The sequence below is a fragment of the Crinia signifera genome, chromosome 2 (assembly GCF_055691185.1).
Source record: "Crinia signifera chromosome 2, ASM5569118v1, whole genome shotgun sequence".
In the NCBI taxonomy this organism is placed as follows: domain Eukaryota; kingdom Metazoa; phylum Chordata; class Amphibia; order Anura; family Myobatrachidae; genus Crinia; species Crinia signifera.
In genome coordinates this window covers 323459447-323480221 of record NC_139218.1, presented here as the reverse complement: position 1 = coordinate 323480221, position 20775 = coordinate 323459447, and positions in this window count along the sequence as shown.

The window sequence follows — 20775 nt, the reverse complement described above, 5'->3', positions numbered from 1 at the left end:
TCTACATTTAAAGGATTTGTCTTTATCTAAGTGACCTAATAAACTACTTCCTAGTGTGATCGGATGATGATACGGGCTTGTTACCCAATAGCTGGGGAATGTGCCCTCTAATTATCCAACTGCAGCCCATACATGTAATACTGAGAGAACTGTTGTTTAACATTTGCTATCACCTAGTTTTTTCTGCCATCTGCTGCATGTAGAGGGGGAGACAGGGAGCTTGTTTGCAATGCTCCCAATTGCTGCACACGTGTGTACAGAGAGGCAGCATGATGCCACAGTGCATGCATACATGTCTATAATATTATAGCCAGGCAGTATAATCCCTATGCAGTATCGTTTCCAGCTTTAAGATATAGCTCAAGTTCACACACAAGACAGATCACATCATCCTTTATAGTAAGAAGAGGTGGGGGATACACCTAGAAGGGTAGTGAAAACAATGCTACAGGTTATAGGCAGACCATATGCATGCCCCTTTATGAGGAGACACTTTTGAAACATAACTTCTTGTACAAGGCAGTTTCAAAACTGAAATAGAGGAAAGTTACATCTTAATACAATGATTAAAGGGATTATTGTTTTGGTACTTGTTTCCTAGCAGGGTGACCAGATTTCCTACATACACTCCACCCTGAGTGAAATCGCATCGCATGGCTTTTTTTTGTGACGTGAGATGTGAGATGAGATGTGAGATGCGATCTCAGTAGTTCATATGGTAAAAAACCTAAAACACCACCATTCTCCACATCACCCCGAAGCATGGCGAGCACAGCGGAACGCGTCCTCCAACCTTTTCATACCCCCACTATCCACGCCAGCGTGGAGTTGACTTTATATAGTGTGGCGAGCGCAGCGAGCCACTGAGCCCAAAGCATGGCGAGTGGACGTGGAATACATGTAAAGTAATCCGTGTACCCTCGCGGGGCTCACTACGCTCGCCACGCTTCGTTTGCCACACTATATAATATCAACTCCACGTTGACGTGGATAGTGGGGTATGAATAGGTCGGAGGACGCGTTCCGCCGCCCCTCGCAGGGCTCGCTGCGCTCGCCACGCTTCGGGGTGCGTGGAGAGTGGTGCTGTTTTAGGTGTTTTACCATATGAACTACTGAGATCGCATCTCACATCTCATGCGATGTGCAATGTCTTGGGGAATATATTCTTATCTCCCCCTTACCTGATAGACCTCAATGTAATCACTCCTTAGAATTCCGTGAGAGAAGGACCCTGCATAGAACTGATCAATAATTGGAGACCACGTAATGCAAGGTACAACTCTGATCTTTAATGGGGGTGTGCAACATATTTATAACATTACATAGAGTGTAGGCTCGACAAGCTAATAGGCTGGCATAGAGGTGGGGGGGAAGTACAGTGTCTAGAGAGGGGTGAGTACAAGTTACCATATAGGGGCATAGTGTACAATACAGCAATTTTGGACAAATCACAAAACATACAGTTATCTGGAAAATACACCACACACAGTAAACTGAGAAAGGATGGGGAAGAAGCAACACGTGACATGCAGGAAATGAAACTTACAGAGTGTGTAGGAGAAACGAAACTCAGGGACACACTTAAGAATGTAAAGGAGAAATGAAACTCAAGAAGTACATTAAGACAAGATGGCTGATTAACCCTTCAATCCCCTCTTAGAATCATAGTCTCTCAGACTATCTGATTCTTATAAACGGCTTCCCTCTTCTGGCGTTGCTGTGTGACATAAGCAGCGTAATCTTCTGGGGAAGGGGTTTTGGCAGACAAATCAGTATACATAACAGGTGTAGCATTGTCTAGGTATTTTGCCCCAATCTTCTTGCACAGGGGGAAAACACAATAAGCAATAATCATAAATAATATCAGTACTACAAGTAGGAAAATGCCTAGCTGAGCTAAGGCATGTTTCCAATTGTTCATCCATCCAAACCAAGCACTCCAGGGGTCGGTGACACCTGAGTTCTTCTTGAGTTCGATGGATAGATCTTCTAACTTTTTAATAGCTAAAGTGATTTTACCGTTGGGACCTGTGTTGTCAGGTATGTACGTACAGCATCCTGCTACTTTATTAATATACACACAAGTTCCTCCTTTTTCAGCAAGAATCATATCTAAGGCCATTCGATTTTGGAATGTCATCTGGGAGGTGGCCTCTAATTGTTCAGCTATACCTTTCAAAGCATCTCGGGTATCATTAACAAATCTCTGCTGATTATAATACATATAATTTATCCATGCTACATTTTTATTGATTGTCACAATGGGTATCAGTGATTCAAAGCCGGCAGCAACTTCGTTTCGTGCTTTGAACTCATCTGGGACCCCTCTTGGGACACCAATAGTATCTATGTATACATGGGGATCAAAACTTTCCTTAGGTGTTTCTCTTTTACTTCTAATAATGTTTAATGGTTTTGTTGTGGGTGCAGGTGCGGGTATTTCAATGCTGGAGGGTAGAATGTGGATAGGCATAATGACTTTAGCCAGGGCACATTCTCCTTTCCATGCGTTTTCGAGTCTGGTTCTAATTTTCATATCACCACAGATAAAATAAATATCACCAAGGGACTTTTTCATAATGGGTAGGGCAAAGAATCTGCGAGTGGCACAGAATCCTTCAGGAAATACTTTCAAATCAGCTCCATTGGTGATATTTGAGTAATAACAAGTGTAATTACCTGGGTAGATGGTGATAGCGTTACCTGGGTTGGTGTGTTTAGACAAAATGGGGTAGTTCCTTTTCCATGACTCACATTCATTATCTAATGTCTTACTATCAGTGTACAAGGTAAAAAAGCATTTATCCTCTGATTCTGGTATATTCAGGGGTACAGTACCTAGATGAGGTCTAGATTTAGCACATACATAACAATCAGTATTATTACTTTTATGGGCATTATATTTCATCCATTCTAACCAAAAATTAACATCTGAGAATCCAGTTTCCATAGCTATAGTATCTTCATAAGTGGGGTTGTTGATAGCTAACATGTCTTTGAACTTAACTATGTGTGGCATAAGAGGCTTACCTGTGTCATCCCTTCCCCTCTGTGTACTGGGGGCATAGTTTTTACCATTATACATATCCTTTAAGTAGAAGGTTTGCCGGGGGCTAGGGACTAGGCCTCGGGGGAAGTGAAGTCCAAATACGTACAGGCCGCTGTCTTGGGGGCTGGGGTTTTCTATATTTATCGTAAACTGGCAGGGCTTGAGGATCTTAGGTTTCCAGTGCCCGTGGGGTCGGTCTGCGTTAGAGGTAGTGCAGATAGTGGTATGCTTGGAGATAGTCATTCTGTCTATGAGGGCCCTGTTATGTTTGTCTTTCCTGTTCAGGGCCTCGGTGGGGCGGTAATTCCACTTGTTCCCTGAATTCCAAGCTGCCGCCCCCCAATAATCGCAGTTGTGTCCCCAGTAATCACTTGTTACACAGATATAAATAACTTCGGGCCTTAAGTTGGATGGTGGTACTTGATCGAATCGCATGGCTATATCGATTTTTTTTCTCTCTTTAGCTATTTTTGGGAATTGAAAATAGTCAAGCACAAATGTGGCAACATGGGTATTAGATGAATTATACCATAGGGTTAACAGTTCGTCATCTCGAGTTATATCTAATTCAGCTATAAGGGTTATATATACTGCAAGACCTAGCAAAGTCACTAGGGCTAAAGTGGGGGGAATCATTTCTTTCAAAGTCCCCCTCGGCTTCAGGAGTTTGTAAATCCTCGTCCTCGGTGTCTCCAACCGGCAGTTCTTCTCCAAGGTGGAGGTCAGGGTTGTCTACCCTCGTTAGCACCTCGCTGGTCCGGACTGTGTCAATCTCTGGATCGGTGTCGACCTCTGTGTCGATAGCAGCTGAAGTTGGGATTTTCTTTACTCTGGATGCGTGGATCCACGTTGGTCCCTCGTCTGTAAGAACAGCCGTTCTTGTGACAGCGACCACTTCTGTCTCTGGTCCGTATGCGAAGTCTCCGGGGTTCTTGTTCCTTGGCAGGATCTTCACAACGACCTTGTCTCCAACCCTGAATGGGTGAGTGTGTATCTGTGGATGAGAAGGATTTTTAAAGATAACATTTTGTTCAATCTCATCTAGTTTCTGTATTAGGGATCTTATGTATTCCTCTCTTATTACTTCTAAGTCCCCCTCTGCTATGACCAATGGTTTCTTCGCCCAGGGCGTGGGGAAGGGTCTGCCCATTAGCACTTCGAAGGGGGAGTAACCTAGAGTCTTTTGTGGCGTCATTCTAATTTCAGCCAGTATGATAGGAAGGACTGTCTTCCATTTGCTGAAGGTGCCGCCTGTTGCTTTTCTCAATTTATCCTTTAAAGTCCTATTCATTCGTTCCACGATACCTGAGCTCTGGGGATGATAGGGAATGTGAAATTTCCATTGGATTTGCAAGGCTTTAACTAGAGCTTCGGTGACTTTTGCAGTAAAGGCTGACCCTTTATCACTATTGATTTGTAGTGGGCATCCCCATCGCGGAATGATCTCCTGCGTGAGAATGCGGGCAACTGTTTTTGCGTCTTCGGACTTTGTTGGGAATGCTTCTGGCCATCGCGAGAACATATCAACTATGACCAAAGCGTATTCTTGTTTTCCTGTACCTGGTATATGGGTAAAATCTATTTGCAGGTGAGTAAACGGGGTGGTTGGGTATTCAAGATGCTGGTGTCTTGCTTTGTTGGGGTTGTTTGGATTATTTCTAAGACACACAATACATCTGTTAACATATTGGTTTACAAGTTCTTTTGCATTTGTGATGTAAAAATCATTGGTGAGGAGCAGTGTTGTCGTGACTTTACTGTGGTGACCTACTCCGTGGTAGTGTGCTATGAACAGTGAAGCACTTGTTTGGGGGATACACGGTTTCCCCTCTTTGCAGATTAATCCAGTCCGTGGATTCTTCTGCAGAATTGGATATGTCCAATCTGATAAATCAGAGTTAGAGGCAGCCGCCTGTAATTCCGTAAGTAAGTATGTGTCATCTAATGACGGTGGCGAGATTACGGCCAGTGTGAGATTGTATGTGGATGTGGTAGCAGCCTGTTTTGCAGCAGTGTCAGCAAGGGCATTGCCCCGCGAAATATCGTCCTTTCCTCCGGTGTGTGCTTTGCAGTGGAGGATGGCAATGTGTGAAGGCAGTGTGATTGCATGTAGGAGATCAGTGATTAATTGGGCATGTGATATGCCTTTTCCATCAGCGCCTGTGAAGCCTCGGCGCTGCCAAATCATACCATGGTCGTGGACAACGCCATAGGCATATTTGGAGTCTGTGTAAATAGTGACAGGCTTTGCAGTGTATAGGTGGCATGCTCTTGTGAGAGCAATTAGTTCAGCAGCTTGTGCTGATTGTAGAGGAACTGCTTTTGCTTCAAGGACAGTTTGAGGAAGTTTAACTACTGCGTAGCCTGCCTGGTACGTGTTGTCATTTGGTCGACTGCAAGATCCGTCAACAAAAATTATGTCGGCGTCAGGTATGGGCACAGTCGACATGTCACTTCTGGGTGAAGTTTCTTAGTCAATTGTCAGAGAACAGTCATGTGGAGGAGGTGCCTCGTCGTCAGGTCCTTTTAAGCCTAAAAGGGCATTGAGTATGGGCACCGGTCCCTCTGAATTTGTTGCGTACTTGATAATGAGTGATGGGTTACCTAGTAGGAGTACCTCGTAACCACTGAGTCTTTGGGCTGACATGTGTTGTGTATGTAAGCCTTTGAGGATGGACAGTACGTTATGTGTAGTATGAAGAACGGTACTGTGTCCTAAAGTGAGTGCGGCAGCCATTTCAACAACCATTGCACAGGCAGCCAGTGCTCGAAGACAAGCAGGCATTCCTTGTACAGTGACCGGCATTACCTTTGAAAAGAATGCGACAGGTCGCATTTTGCCTCCATGAACTTGAGTGAGCACACCCGCCATAGTTTTACAGGTGTCCCTTGCAAACAGGTGAAATGGCAAAACATAGTTGGGGAGACCAAGCGCGGGGCTTTTAACTAACATTGCTTTGAGCTTTTCATATGCAGAAAACATTTCATTTGACCATTGTATGACTTTGGGTTTGTCTTTGAGTGTGCATTGTCTCAAGATATTATCGTAATAGGAACAATCAGAAATCCACTGTCTGCAGTAATTTACCATACCCAAGAAAGACAGCATATCCTTCTGGGTAGCTGGGGTGACCAGGCCCAGTACAGACTGTATGCGTTGTGGGCTGATTTTCCTTTCTCCCTCAGAGAGCACAAAACCCAAGTAATTGACATGCTTTTGACACCATTGCATTTTTGTTTTGGACACCTTGTGTCCACATTCACATAACCAGTTTAACAGTGATATACCATCCTCCCGGCTGGCCTCCTCAGTTGGACTACAGAGTAGCAGATCGTCTGCATACTGTAGCAGGACAGAACTATGGGGGGGGTGCCATGGAGCCAATGTGGCTTGGAGGACTATGCTATAGACTACAGGGGAGTCAATATAGCCTTGTGGTAAACGACACCAGGTGAGTTGTTTACCTTCAAAAGAAAAAGCAAAGAGTAATTGGGTCTCTGCGTCAATCGGGATACTGAAAAACGCATTCTTCAGATCGACAACTGAGAAAAATGCTGCGTCTGCAGGGATTGATGAAATGAGTGTGTTAATGTCTGGCACTATTGGTGCAATTGGTACTATGAGGTCATTTACTTTCCTCAAGTCCTGTACGAATCTAATGCTTCCATCAGCCTTAGCGATCGGGTTGATGGGTGTGCAGTATGGTGAGATCACATATCTCAGTATGCCTTGTTCTAAGAACTCCTGTATCATTGGTCTAAGACCTTCAATCTTCTCTGGTGATAATGGGTACTGTTTACTGTACACGTGGCTTGAATCTGGTTTGAGTTTGGCTTTGTATGGCGTACAGGGTATGAAGCCTGTGTCATAGGGACCGTTGGCCCAGATTCCTGCGTTGATTTTGTCAATTGAAGTGTTTAGTGAGTCTTGGGACATTAAAAAGTGTGGTGAAGTGACGTGAAGTCCACTTCCCTTGGGTGAAGGTGTGATGGAGATGCGGAATTTATTGAAAAGGTCCCTTCCCAATAAATTGACAGGGCATTCTGCGATGACCCTGAATTGATGTTCACCTAGATAACGTCCGTTTTCAGATTGTATGGTCAGTTCGTCAGTCAGGTAAGTGTCAGTGGGTATCCCGTTGATTCCCATTGAAGGAGTAGTCTTTTGTAATTCACCATCATAGTGTAAGGAACACAGGACACTGGTTGTGGCACCGCTGTCTACCAGAAAAGGTAGTTTCTTCCCATTCACATATAATGTGACAAGGGGTGCATCTTCCCAGTGGGTGGTAAATTGGACAAAAGATAGGATACCCTCCTCCGGGCCCCGTCACAGGGTGGGGTCGGACCAGTCAACCCTAAAACGTACATGGTCTTGGACCGGTGTGGGGCCACGGGATGGTCTGGGTGGCCCTTGTGTGAAAGGTGATTGTTGAGACCTGTGTGGGCCTTGTGGAGGTCGGTATGGTTGTTGTGGTCTTTGGGGTGGGAATGGGCATTCCCTAGCCCAGTGTGTATCTTGGCCACAATTGTAACAGGTTGTCTGTTTGTGTATTGCGCCAGTGTTATTATCCCTATTGTAAGGAGGGGCCCTATGGTGTATTTGGGGTGGGCCCTGTGGTGGTCTGAAGGGTTTCCTTTGACCGTATTGGGGCGCCCTGTTCTGTCTATTTGGTGGGCCCCTGTTGTCTTGTTGATAACTATGACTAGGAATTGTGGCGGGTTTTTTTACTTCAAAACAACCTGCTGCTTCTTTTTCGTATAGGTGTGTGTCAAATTCCTCGACACTGTCAGAGGTCCAAGAAGAGACACTCTGCTTTACTGATGTTGAGATGGAGCTGTGTAAGTTACTGATAAAGGTGGAAATGAGTAAGTGGTGCATGTCGAGGGAGAGGCCAGCTTCCTCGGTCCAACATTTCTTAAATCTCTTCCAGAATTCAGTGACTGTCTCAGTGGGTTTTTGCTTACAAGCCACTGCTACAGGTAGGGAGGATCTCATTTTAAATACTTGGACCATGTATTTTTCTAATTCATCCCACATGTCTTTTATTCCATCAGGGTTATTAAGGGGGTACTTAGCGGCTCCTTCTTGCGTGGTCATACTAGTAATGGTTTTAATTTGTTTCCAATCCCACCCATGATGGTGGTCAATGACATTGTCGATAATTAATCTTATATCATCATGGGTGTAATTTCTGCCATTGCATGCCTTTTTTAAATATGCAATGCATCCTGTTGCTGTGACAGTGGGTTTTGGGCAATGCTTGATTATCCTATTTAGGTCTTCTATCTCAATAGATTTTATGAGAAGTTGGTCTCCAATAGTCATAAATGGTGTATGTGACGCGGTAGGGGCATCATAAGTAGCACCAGATCTGACAGTTTTGGCGCCAAGATCATCAGTTATTAAAGATTGATCTGCGGTTAATCTCTTTTTACTGGTGAGTTGGATTTTTAAAGGTGTTATTCGTTCTTTCTCTTCTTTTTCCTCATCCTCACTGGTTTCTGATTTGAGGAGATCCTCCTCATCTCGGCCAGATGGTGGGGCTGTGGGTTTTAAGACATGATGTCCGACAGCCATTAATTCAACATCTGTGAGTGAGGGATATACTGGACTATAGGGAGGAGGTGACAGATTTTTAAGGGTCTTATTACTCCTTAATTCTTCTATTTTGTGTAATTTTGTTGTGACAGATTTTATCTTTCTCTGTTTCTTAGATAAGTTTGTGTCGTACCAGGAGGGAGCGATGATGAGCCATTGTTCTCCTCCTGCACGCATGTATTTCATATCCCACTTGGGATCTGCTGTGTAATATGGCCAGGCTTCTTTGTCCTCTAGACAAAGACCTTTGACCATATCCATAAAGAAAGGGTTATTTTGATCCATCACGGGGAAAGGGGTTGGGACTTACTGCTTCTGTCCACCCTGATAAATTGTCTACCCATGGGTTAACTAAGAAGTAATCCGTGGATGAATTACGGGCAACATATTCCTTACATGTTTCACTAGGTAATGGGGGTGGATAGACTGTTTTATTCTTACTATTATTTCCACCCATGTCGGGGTATGATTGTGTATCAATATTTCTGACTGTGAATGGGAGCGTGGAAAGTTCTTAATACTCAGACCAGGGGCGCCGTCTCAGTCAGGCAGGTCGGGACCTGTGGCAGCAGACTGTGAGGGTTGGTCTTTATCTGAATATTATATGAACTATATTTCCTCTAAGTACATCCCATTAATATAAAAGTACAAAATGTTAGTGAAACAACAGACCGTCTACGTGACGGTGGACAGAGTCTTGTTGTTATGTGAATACTGTATATGAAGCCTCACGTTGCGTTACCTTTAAGAGTGAGGGAGCATAAAGTCCGCAAGTCTGTTGGCATACAGTAATCAATGAGACTATTGAAAGGGGTTATTGTGCGTCAACTTACCAACCGCACTGGTACAATACTTATACAGATATCAATTGTGTGTTTACTTACCAATCACACAAAGGATATTCAAAATACAAAATCTTATACTTTATAATAGTGAAAGAAAGAAAATGGCCATGAAAGAATGAGTGATCAAATTGAGGTCACTAAATCGGACCCCAGGTCCTGTCTATGTGTCCCAGACACAAATGTCAATGTTCAGATCCCAGATCTGTGTGCGCACATTGAAGTGAAGTCCCTGACTTCAGAAGTCCCAGACTTCGTAAAAGTGTTCTTCTGTTCCCGGAACAGATATACACGGGTTCAAATTCTGACTGTCTGCAATCCCAAAATGACAAAAAGATTAGTTCTCTGTCAGTCTAGGGACAGACCCAGAATCCCGAACTCAGCCCCCAGCTCTTGGGGAATATATTCTTATCTCCCCCTTACCTGATAGACCTCAATGTAATCACTCCTTAGAATTCCGTGAGAGAAGGACCCTGCATAGAACTGATCAATAATTGGAGACCACGTAATGCAAGGTACAACTCTGATCTTTAATGGGGGTGTGCAACATATTTATAACATTACATAGAGTGTAGGCTCGACAAGCTAATAGGCTGGCATAGAGGTGGGGGGGAAGTACAGTGTCTAGAGAGGGGTGAGTACAAGTTACCATATAGGGGCATAGTGTACAATACAGCAATTTTGGACAAATCACAAAACATACAGTTATCTGGAAAATACACCACACACAGTAAACTGAGAAAGGATGGGGAAGAAGCAACACGTGACATGCAGGAAATGAAACTTACAGAGTGTGTAGGAGAAACGAAACTCAGGGACACACTTAAGAATGTAAAGGAGAAATGAAACTCAAGAAGTACATTAAGACAAGATGGCTGATTAACCCTTCACAATGCGATTTCACTCAGGGTGCAGTGAATAAATTAACTACTGAGATCGCATTGCACACATCGCAAGGCACAAAAAGTCATGCGATGTGCGATGCGATTTCACTATGCACAATAGCCCACTAAGCAAATAGCTTAGTGGGCGCCCTGCAAGGAAACAAGTACCATTGTTTTAATAATTATGGCAGGCAGTATCATTTCATATTTGCTAAAAATATACCCACTATATACTAAATCTAACTCACAGGTACAGCAGTAGTGATAACCGCTGTCCCTGGAAATGACATCCCTGGCATATTAGCGGAGTCTTTCATCTCTGTGAAAGACACACCTGAAAATTTGCACAGTGTCAATATTGCTTTATTTCTCCTCTATTGGGGTATTCAAATTGTGCACATGGTCCAGGTCTGACACTTGGCGATTAAGGGTCAGCATGGGCACTCTGACCACTCTGACTGCACAGTTCCATAAGCATCATGTTGTTATGTACTGTGGGGGTGATTCGGGTTGGCATGCTGTAATCCATGTTTGGTCCGGGAACCGATTTTGCAGCTCTGCGCATGCGTATATGTCGATATACATGTTAAGTGCCGCTGTGGGAACGCCTTCTATGACTTTCACAGTCACCTAGGCATTTGCACAGAGGGGGTGGGAAGGAAATGCACGAGGGGCTGGAGCATGGGGAGGGCTAGCCTTTTCTCTAGGGATGCCAATCCCATGGCATTTTTTCAATCCTGGGAATTGGGATTCCCCGGATTGGCATCCCTAATTGAAAAACACCACATTCACTTACCAGTGTGGTGGCTGGAGCGGAGCCGAAGGCAGGGTTGTGTGGCTTAGCTGGGATGCCTCTGAAGGCAGGCGTCCTGGTGTGTGATGCATGTGGGGACATTGGGACTGGGCAGATGGCAGTAATGTGGCCTGCGCAGCATGACCTGTGAACGTCACACTGTGCAGAGTGGCAGGCCGGGCAGCGTTTGAGAGGGTGCTCAGATGCTGTCCCGCACTGCATGCGCAGTCAAATACAGTCAGATACTCCAATCCTGGGATTAAAATCCCGGCAGTTTTGGGGCCAAATCCTGGGATCCTGCCGATCCTGATCCCAGGATTGGCCACCCTACTTTGCTCCCTGCACACCTCAATAAGCCTTGGCCGCTCATGTTGCTGGTTCTTGGATATATTTGGTACTGTAGGTACTAACCATTGAATACCAGGAACACACCACAAGACCTGCCATTTTGGAAGTGCTCTGACCCAGTCATCTAGCAATAACAATATGGATTTAGATCCTTATATTTGTTAATTTTTGCTTCTTTTAACTAGGGACAGTGCCAGATTAAGCCTTCGGGGGGCCCGGGGTACTTTAGACCGGGGGGCCCCCTTGCACTTGTCATTACTGGCCGCACACTGCATGGGAGAATATTATACTGTCAAAACACAGAGTAAAGGCAGAATAAACTTGGTCAATGGTTAACTGCAGGGGATATATATATATATATATATATATATATATACACACACACACACACACACACACACACACACACACACACACACCACATGAAAAGCCTGTATTTGTCCCTCTGCCCCTTACTCTGGAGGAGACCTCACAGTCCTAGTGCTGCCTCTGATTAAAAACCCTCACATGACTAAGCTGCTGCTGCTGTTCTCCATGGACCTGAGAAGCATGTAATGAGCTCCACCAATCAGAGCTCAGCACAAACTTCTCAGCCTCTGTCCTCTGGTGCAAAGTGTCATGGGACTTAGTCAACTCCCAGAAATGCACTGCACACTTGTGCAATCAGTGTGCCTTGGCTCCCGATGCTCAGCACCATAAATCATTGTCACATTGGCAGATAGGTGAAGCTGCAGCACTACCCCACCCATGCACAAAACCTTTAGCTAAAAAAAACAAATAAAAACTTAATTTTTTTTTTTTTTTTAAATACATGACAACCACAGGGGGCCCCTAGCTAGAGGGGGGCCCAGGGGCACTGACCCCTTGTGCCTCCATTATAATCCGGCCCTGACTAGGGATCAGGGATTTCGTTAAAGTGGAATCCAAACCGCTCCAAAGATGCCTTGCTCGAGAATTCGCGAGCCCAGCCCGTGAATATCATGCCAAACTCGGGAGTAAGCAATAGGTGAACATCATCATCCTGCATCTGATTTCTCGCATGACTTCATGTCTATAAAGGCTCGATGTCATGCGGCTTGGCACCATTTCCTTGCACTCTTCCAGGCATAAAGGAGCTCTGCTGTGGTTTGCTGTCCATCTGTCCTTTTCAGGGCAGGCTGTCAGAGTCTCTGCTGTCACTTGCCATGAGGTCTGTCAGGGTCAATCAGGGCTGTGTCAGAATGTCCATCACAGTGCTGTCAGTCAGTGGCTATCAGCAAAAAAGAAAGAGAGTAGTGTTCCGCTATATGGTGCAGATGTGTACAAACCACCCAATGCTGCACTACTCGTCTCGGGGCTATACTTCAGTGAGGGGGTGTACAGGGTATCAAACAATACTTCCCTTATATAGGTATCTTCACCCTCGGTGGGTCACCAATATGTTAATAGATGAAAAAGATATGAAGAAAATAATAGTGTAATAGTTTTTTGACACACAATTTATTATTCCTAAAACACACTTGTAAGGGAATAATTTACCCAAAAAACTGGCATAATAACATCAATAAAAACAACGATACTCATAAGGGGTTGGGATCATTTGGTCTACAGCATTATGGTCGACAGTCATTAGGTCGACACCATTAGGTCGACATGGGTCTAGGTCGACATGGTTCTAGGTCGAAAGGTCATTAGTTCGACAGGTCATTAGTTCAACATTGTCTTGGTCGACACGGGTTATTTCACAGTTTTTTCACCTGAATGTGAACACAGTCGACATGGACACAGTTTAAAGTGCACCGCTGTGCTCGCAATGCGGTGGGCACACTATTTTATTCTCCCAATATGCCCTAGTAGATGGTAGGGCATGAAATACCGCCTGTCGGCACATGTTGGCTCAAAGAACAGTGAAAAACTCCACGTTGACCTTTTGACTGTTGACCTAGACAATGTCGAACTAATGAGCTGTCGAACTAACGACCTGTCAAACTAATGACCTTTCGAACTAGAACCATGTTGACCTAGACCCATGTCGACATTTTCCTGTGTCGACCTAATGGTGTCGACCTAATGACTGTAGACCAAATGACCGCATCCCCTCATAAGGTAAGATGGGGACTTTTACCAGAACGGTGAGAAAGTAAGGCTCATCAGTCTAACCCTGTTAAAACATGCTCGCAAACTCTCCACCTTATTTTATGATGTGTCAGGGTCTCTTACATTCACCTCTAATACTGAAGCTTGTTTGCTCCTTGGGTGTCTGAATTTACCTTTGCATGGAATTGTCTTTTTTTTTTTAGCAAAGCATTTCACATAATGGCAGTTATTTAGCATGGATCGCTAATTAGGGAATTTGCAAAACAAGTGATTAAGGAACGACTGCGCTAGCATCTGAAAATGTTAACGGTTAGTAAACGCAAAGCAGTCACAAGTTAAATGACAGGAAGCTGATGTTTAGGGAAGGAATCATGGCGTTTCCTGAGTGTGTCTGAAAAAACGCAGAAGTCCCCAGGTGGTTTTAAGGTGTGTCTCTGACTCTGACGTCAGCGCTGACCACTTCCAGTCTGTCTCAGTCGCAGATTAGTTGTAGCCTTGGACCTATTCATATTTGCACAGGTGGAAAAGACTTTTGAATATTCTGGGATTTGCAAATATATCTGCGAATGGATAGCGATCTGCGGTGCATTTGCAAATTTACACAGGGCATTTTTTTTTTGGTCTGGGTGGCGGCTTTCTGCATGGAGTCAACTGCAATTTCTCAGATTAAAGATCCAACCTGAATTAGCCCCAATATTCAGTCACTTCCAAGCAGTGCATGACAGGATATGGGACATGACATATTTCAAGAGCTGGATATTTCAACATTTATTATTTATTTACAGTTTCTTATATAGCGCAGCAGATTCCGTTGCGCTTTACAATAGTAGACAGAGATAAAACAAACTGGGTAACAACAGACAGACTTGGAGGTAGGATAGCCCTGCTGCAAGCTTACAATCTATAGGGATATAGGAGGGAAACACAAGGACAGGGGCCAGTAATAGCATAGCAGTCCCACCAAGTTACAAGTCCAGAAGGGAAGCTATATCATACATAAGTACCTCAGAGGGTTATGCGTGTAGAACTTAAATATGATAGACTTGCCTGAAGAGGTGAGTTTTCAGGGAACGCTTGAAAGTTTGGAGGCTAGTGTAGAGTCTTATTGTGCGTGGAAAGGCATTCCATAGGGTGGGAGCAGCCCAATGAAAGTCCTGTAATAGTGAATGAGAGCTAGTATATTGTTTTGTATTTTCTACATACACTTGTACAGTGCCCCTGGGACATTTGTAGATCCAGTATAAGCGAATAACGGATTCAGTATTGAATCCCGGCGGTCGGGATCCCGGCGTTCAGAATCCCGACGCCGGAATCCCGACAGCCGAAATGCAGACAAGGGGGGGACGTGGATCGGCCCCCCTTGCGGGCTCGCTGCGCTCGCCACGCAGCGGGCCCGGTGCCTCGCTACGCTCGGCACACTAATTTATTCTCCCTCTAGGGGTGTCGTGGACACCCCAGGAGGGAGAATGTGTCGGCATTTCGGCGCTCGGGATTCCGGCGTCGGGATTCTGAACGCCGGGATCCCGACCGCCGAGATGGTAACTGCATCCCGCTAATAACTCTGGTCATTTGTAAATCAATTTTCAGAATACTATCATGGCTTAACTAGTACTTTTGGATGAGTGACAACCAGATGTAAAATATGATACCACATGTAAATCACTAAATTCTAAACCACATGTGAATCTCCTAAATGTTCGTCAATTTAAGGCTCTTGTGTCTGACTCTTGGAGTAGATGAATATCTTAAAAGCGTTAAGTAAAAACTGATCAGCCATGACATGAAAACCACTGACAGGTAAAGTGAATGACATTGATTACCTCGTGAGAATGGCACATATAGTGGTGGCATATATTAGGTAGGCATCAAGTGTACAGTACACTCAGTTCTTGAAGTTGATGTGTTAAAAGTAGATATGTGCGCTGGCCCCGATTAATTGGATTTGGATTCGTCGGTGCGATTTGAATTTGCCAAACAGCCTTGATGGGTTTTGGATTTGGATTTTTGTCCAAATTTTCAAAAACCTCCAAAATCACAAAATGTTTGCGTTTTTTTGTCCCTAGAGCAGTGGTTCCCAAACTGTGTGCCTAGGCATCCTGGGGTGCCTCAGGACACTTGCAGGGGTGCCTTGGGATGGGGGGGGGACGCACTGACACAGCTCTGATTGACCCGGGCGGTTGCATCATCCGAATATGCTAAAGTAACATCTGATGAGGATTTTTTAGATTGGCTTAATGCTTATAGTGGTTTTCTGATTGTTCTGGGTGTTTTCTATTAAAGAACCTAATGCATCAGCATTATAAGCACAGAGCACTGCTAGAATACAATTAAAAAGACCACAGCCCTGGTCACACTCCCTCCCCTTCATTTACCCTCTATGCCAGAACGGAATAATGCTCCAAATGACAATGGATTTTCTCGCTGGACCTGATTTGTTCTGCTGATGTCTGTTGTTTGGCATAAAGCTGCAGTCAGATTCTGTGACCTGGTTGACTTGAAAAACAAAATGGAAAAATATTGGCACATAAAACAAGGAATTTAGTATCCCTGAAATGTATGTTACCAATTGTTCGACTGTTCTAAAGATGGAATTCAAACTATGAAAAGAATCATAAAAAAAGATGACATTACTCCAGATTAGATATATTCATTTAATGGAAAGTAGAATACAATTCCCACTCTTCTATACTTTGGTTATATGACATTATACAGCGTGGGCGTTATTAAGAGTTGGATGCAAATGGAATTGTATTGTATGACATTATTGTATGACATGCGATGGGATGCGATTTTTTATCATACCCTATCTTTTTAATGTTCTGATTGCACATACAATAATGGCATTTTATGTGCTATACCATTAAATTACATATAATGTCATTTATTTCCACCCCCCAACTATCCATGGTGGTCGATTTTTCGATACACTGTGCATGCCCACCGTTTGCAGCACGCATGCGCGAGGCCATCCTGCGATGGAATACTGCAACTAGTTCTATATGCACGCTGTTTGCAAGGTGACTGACAGGAAGTAGTTGTCTAGGGGTGGAAACCGTCCGTTTAGTGGGAGTGCTCGGGAAAACGCAGGCGTGCCTGAGCATTGTAGGGGAGGGTTTGTGACATCAGCTTCAGGCCGAATATGCCTTTTTCCATTGCTCTCTGGCATTGTCTCTGGCTTTGCGGCGCCTGCGATGAGTTGTGCCTAGTGTAAAATCATTTGATGGTGATTCTGGTAGGATGGGTTTTTGGACATATTCGCACAGCTGTGAATGGATGTGTAGCCATACACATCCATTCGGCGTTCACATTAATTCGCAAAGCCGGCGTGCAACTCTAGCACCTGGGCGATCAGGTCTAATCTAGGTCACAATCTCAACATGGGAAACTATGGGATACTCCTATGAAAGCTGATTCGATTACTTTATCTTTTTCCTCCAGGAACCTACCCCGCTTTGGTACATCAATTCCCATTTTTGCTCATGGGTGTACAGTAGAAACTAAGCAGTATTATTAGGTCCATGATACACTTTTTCTCTGCTACATCTACTAAAATCAAGGATGCTATCATATACATTTGCTGATTTACAATATGGATTATTTGGCTATACCAGAATTGTTTAGGGAAGACCTGCTGGGACGGTCATTATAACCCTTAAGCAGCCCATACACGCTGCTATGAGGGCGTGCTTTCCGTGCTGTACTAGCACAGATCACATTGCATTGCATTGCATGTTCATCCGTTGTGCATGCAATTTGATGCAATTTGATGAAACCTAAGTACAAAAAGTATGTGCAAGCACATACTTTTTGTACTTAGTTTTCATCAAATTGCATCAAATTGCATGCACAACGGATGAACATGCAATGCAATGCAATGTGATCTGTGCTAGTACAGCACGCCCACAAAGCAGCGTGTATGGGCAGCTTTATACTGATAAACTATTAAGGTCCCTTTACTCATTATTTGCCGGATGGTGATACGCTTTTGGTTTGATGCATTTTTCTTGTCTAATTGTTTGTGTAACATTTAATGTTTTCATTTCAGCCATTTACCAGTGTGATATACAGGATAATTATATCCAATATTATTGCAATCACTAAAATTCTTGGTTGTCACGTTAAAATTTTTTACACACATATAATTTTCTGGTACTTGTGTATTATCACGGCGCCCCTGATATTGATCGCGCAATGTTTTTATTGCATTGCATCGCATGCCATACACCCGATGGCATGCGATGCGATGCGATTTTAGCCCCCTATTCGATTAAAAATTGTATAAGCACCCTAATGGGTGCTTACAATGTTAAATGCACCCCCACGCCACCCCCCACTATAAACATGAACCCGAAGCGTGGCGAGCGCAGAGAGCCCGCGAGGGGCGGCGGTGCGCATCCTACGACCTTTTCATACCCCCACTATCCACGTCGGCGTGGAGTTGATGTTATAAAGTGTGGCGTAGCGTGGCGAGCGCAGCGAGCCCCGCGCGGTGACGTGTATACCTGTGAAGTTATGACATTGTACAACATCGCGCGATATCGCATCGCATACCATCACATGCCTTATGGTATGCGATGCGATGAGCGCCGTGATAATACACAAGTATCAATTTTCTTATTATGTCTCTGACTTTACATGATGGTTATTACCAGTGGAAGATTTTACCTGCCAGATAAAATCCGCCACCTCAGCTCATGTCAGTGAGCCAGATGCAGTCCATGAGACTGCACTGGCTTTGCTGTGACTGGTAGCGACCTCCTACTGGAAGTCCTACCTGCCAGTCACTCACAGGAAACGTAGACCCATTGGGAGGTGTTTCCTCCCTCTGGGACTGCCATGGGCAGAGAGCCGGCTTGCTGTAGGAAGCAACTCCCTGCCTCATCATCAGCCCTAGCTGACACCTATGATTTGATTTGCAGCTGATGTAGTCCATAGAAGCCATGGGTATAGCATGTGCAGTAACCAGAGGAGTAACTAGAACTTTGTGGGCCTCATAGCAAAATATTGAAAGGGGAGAAGCAAGCAGAAGATACACTACCTGGTTACAGCACTGCATGGGGGCAAAGACTAACAGACAGACATGGAAGGAGGGCATTGATTGATGTACAGAAAGACGGACATACAGAGCACCATCTGGGGGCATTGATTGATTGATGGATGGATGGTGGAGAGGGAGCATAGACAGACAAACGGATGGACAGGTATTGGTGGCATAGGATAGATGGACTGATGGAAGGGGGTATAGACAGACAGATGGTAGGATGCATAGATAGACAGAAGAATATTTGGATAGGAAGGGGCATAGATGAACAGACAGACATTTCAATGTGAAGGGGCTTAAATGGACAGATGGAACACCATATGGGGGAATAGATGGGTAGAGGGACATGCGTTGGGTATAGACCAATGGGAGATGCATATATCGACAGGATACTATCTGTGGCACTTTCCAGCTGTGATCAGTCCATTCCCAATATCCACGCAGCATCAACACCACTTCTTCAGCTACACTTTCAGAGTCACTGGGCACACATTGTGGGTTGCTCTGTTTTTCTACCTCCTTCCTAGGATATAAACTGCTGGATCCTAAACCTGAAGCATTGGCAGCACTAATAAAAATAAAATAATTAAACTCTTTTTCCAAAAAGTTACAGTGGGATTGCCTCGTCCTCTATAGCAATACTACTGACTTTATACATGTATTGGGAGTTTGTATTGCAGTGTGTGCTTTAAACATAGTTTGAGTTACTGTAGGTTTGAATTGCCTGGAGTTTGGGGGTAGGGGCAGCTCTCCAAGAGACGGACTTATCTGCGCTCTTCCCCCCCGCTGGCCAGCCTCAGCCACACTGAGCCCACCGGCACTTTCTGCCTTTTTAACTTTCGAGACCCCACTGGCACTCTCCATCTTCCAGGATCCCGCTTCTGCTTACTAGCTTCCAAACCCCACCGCCGCTCTCCAGCTTCCGGGACCCTACTGCCACTCTTCGCTTTCCGGACTCATGATGCCATCATCTTGCGAGTCTTCTTCATGGTATTTACCAGGGATCCCACACATGGGAATATGCCCTTGGATCTGCACGGTCCTCTGAGTTGGTACCTTGGGCTTGATTCAGACCTATTCACTAGGCTGCGTACACTTGCAGCCTAGTGAACAGGTCAGCACAGAATGCCCCCACCAGCACCTGGTACTAGCATGCAAGGGGATATGTACGAGAACACATCCTCTTGCATCTGGGTACTTTTTGGTAAACAACACATGCTCTGCTCTTTTCCTGGCTGCTATTTTGCCCCTGTCCCTGTCCACACAGTGTGCCCCAGCAATGCTCTATCGGCATCTACGTTGGTATCTACATTGGCTCCAGGGCCTGATTAACCAATAAGCTGATTAGGCTGCAGCCTGGGGTGCTGGATCTCATTAATTCTTTCCTGGGAACTGTGGGAGTAGAGGTGCCTGATTGATGCCACTGCCCCCGTTGCAAGCACTGTTATAGCAGTAAGTGGCAATATGAATGGAGCTGAGGGCCCAGCCTGTCACAATGTTTTTGCCTGGACATACCACCAAAAACAGGTTAAAGCTGGGTATATATTAGAGCGATGGGATTTGTTCCGGCAACTGAACATATTCCCATAAATCCAGATTTACACACTGGAGCGATGTTAATGAAGGAAAGAACAATCACTGTTCCATCCTTCATTAACATGCATTGTGTCGCTAAGTTTGATGTGCAGCACATGAAACCTTGCAAGCGACCGCAGGACATGCTGAGCGATGTGGGCGATCCTCCTCTAATACTTCACTTTTATGATTACATGTATTGCAGTGGTGGCTTCATAGGTGGGGCTGCACTGCAGCACAGTCCAAAATTCAACTAGGAGACAAACATCAACTGTCAGTGAGGCAGTTTAGAATGGTAGTTGGTGGCAGTTGTGGCTCCCCTATTTGAATTTTAAGCTGTGCTGCAGTCACACCTCTGAAACCTCCCTTGATTATTAATGTCAATCTACATTAGTCCTAAGGATCTCTTCAATGTGGTATAATAGATTTGCAAGCCAATTTTGTTTTTTACATATTTAAAGTTTAAATTGTGCGACTGAACAGTTTACAGTGGATAAGCGAGAACTGTGATGTAGACATACTCGAGTATTTGAACTACCTTTTTCTATTTTAATTTGCCTTTGAT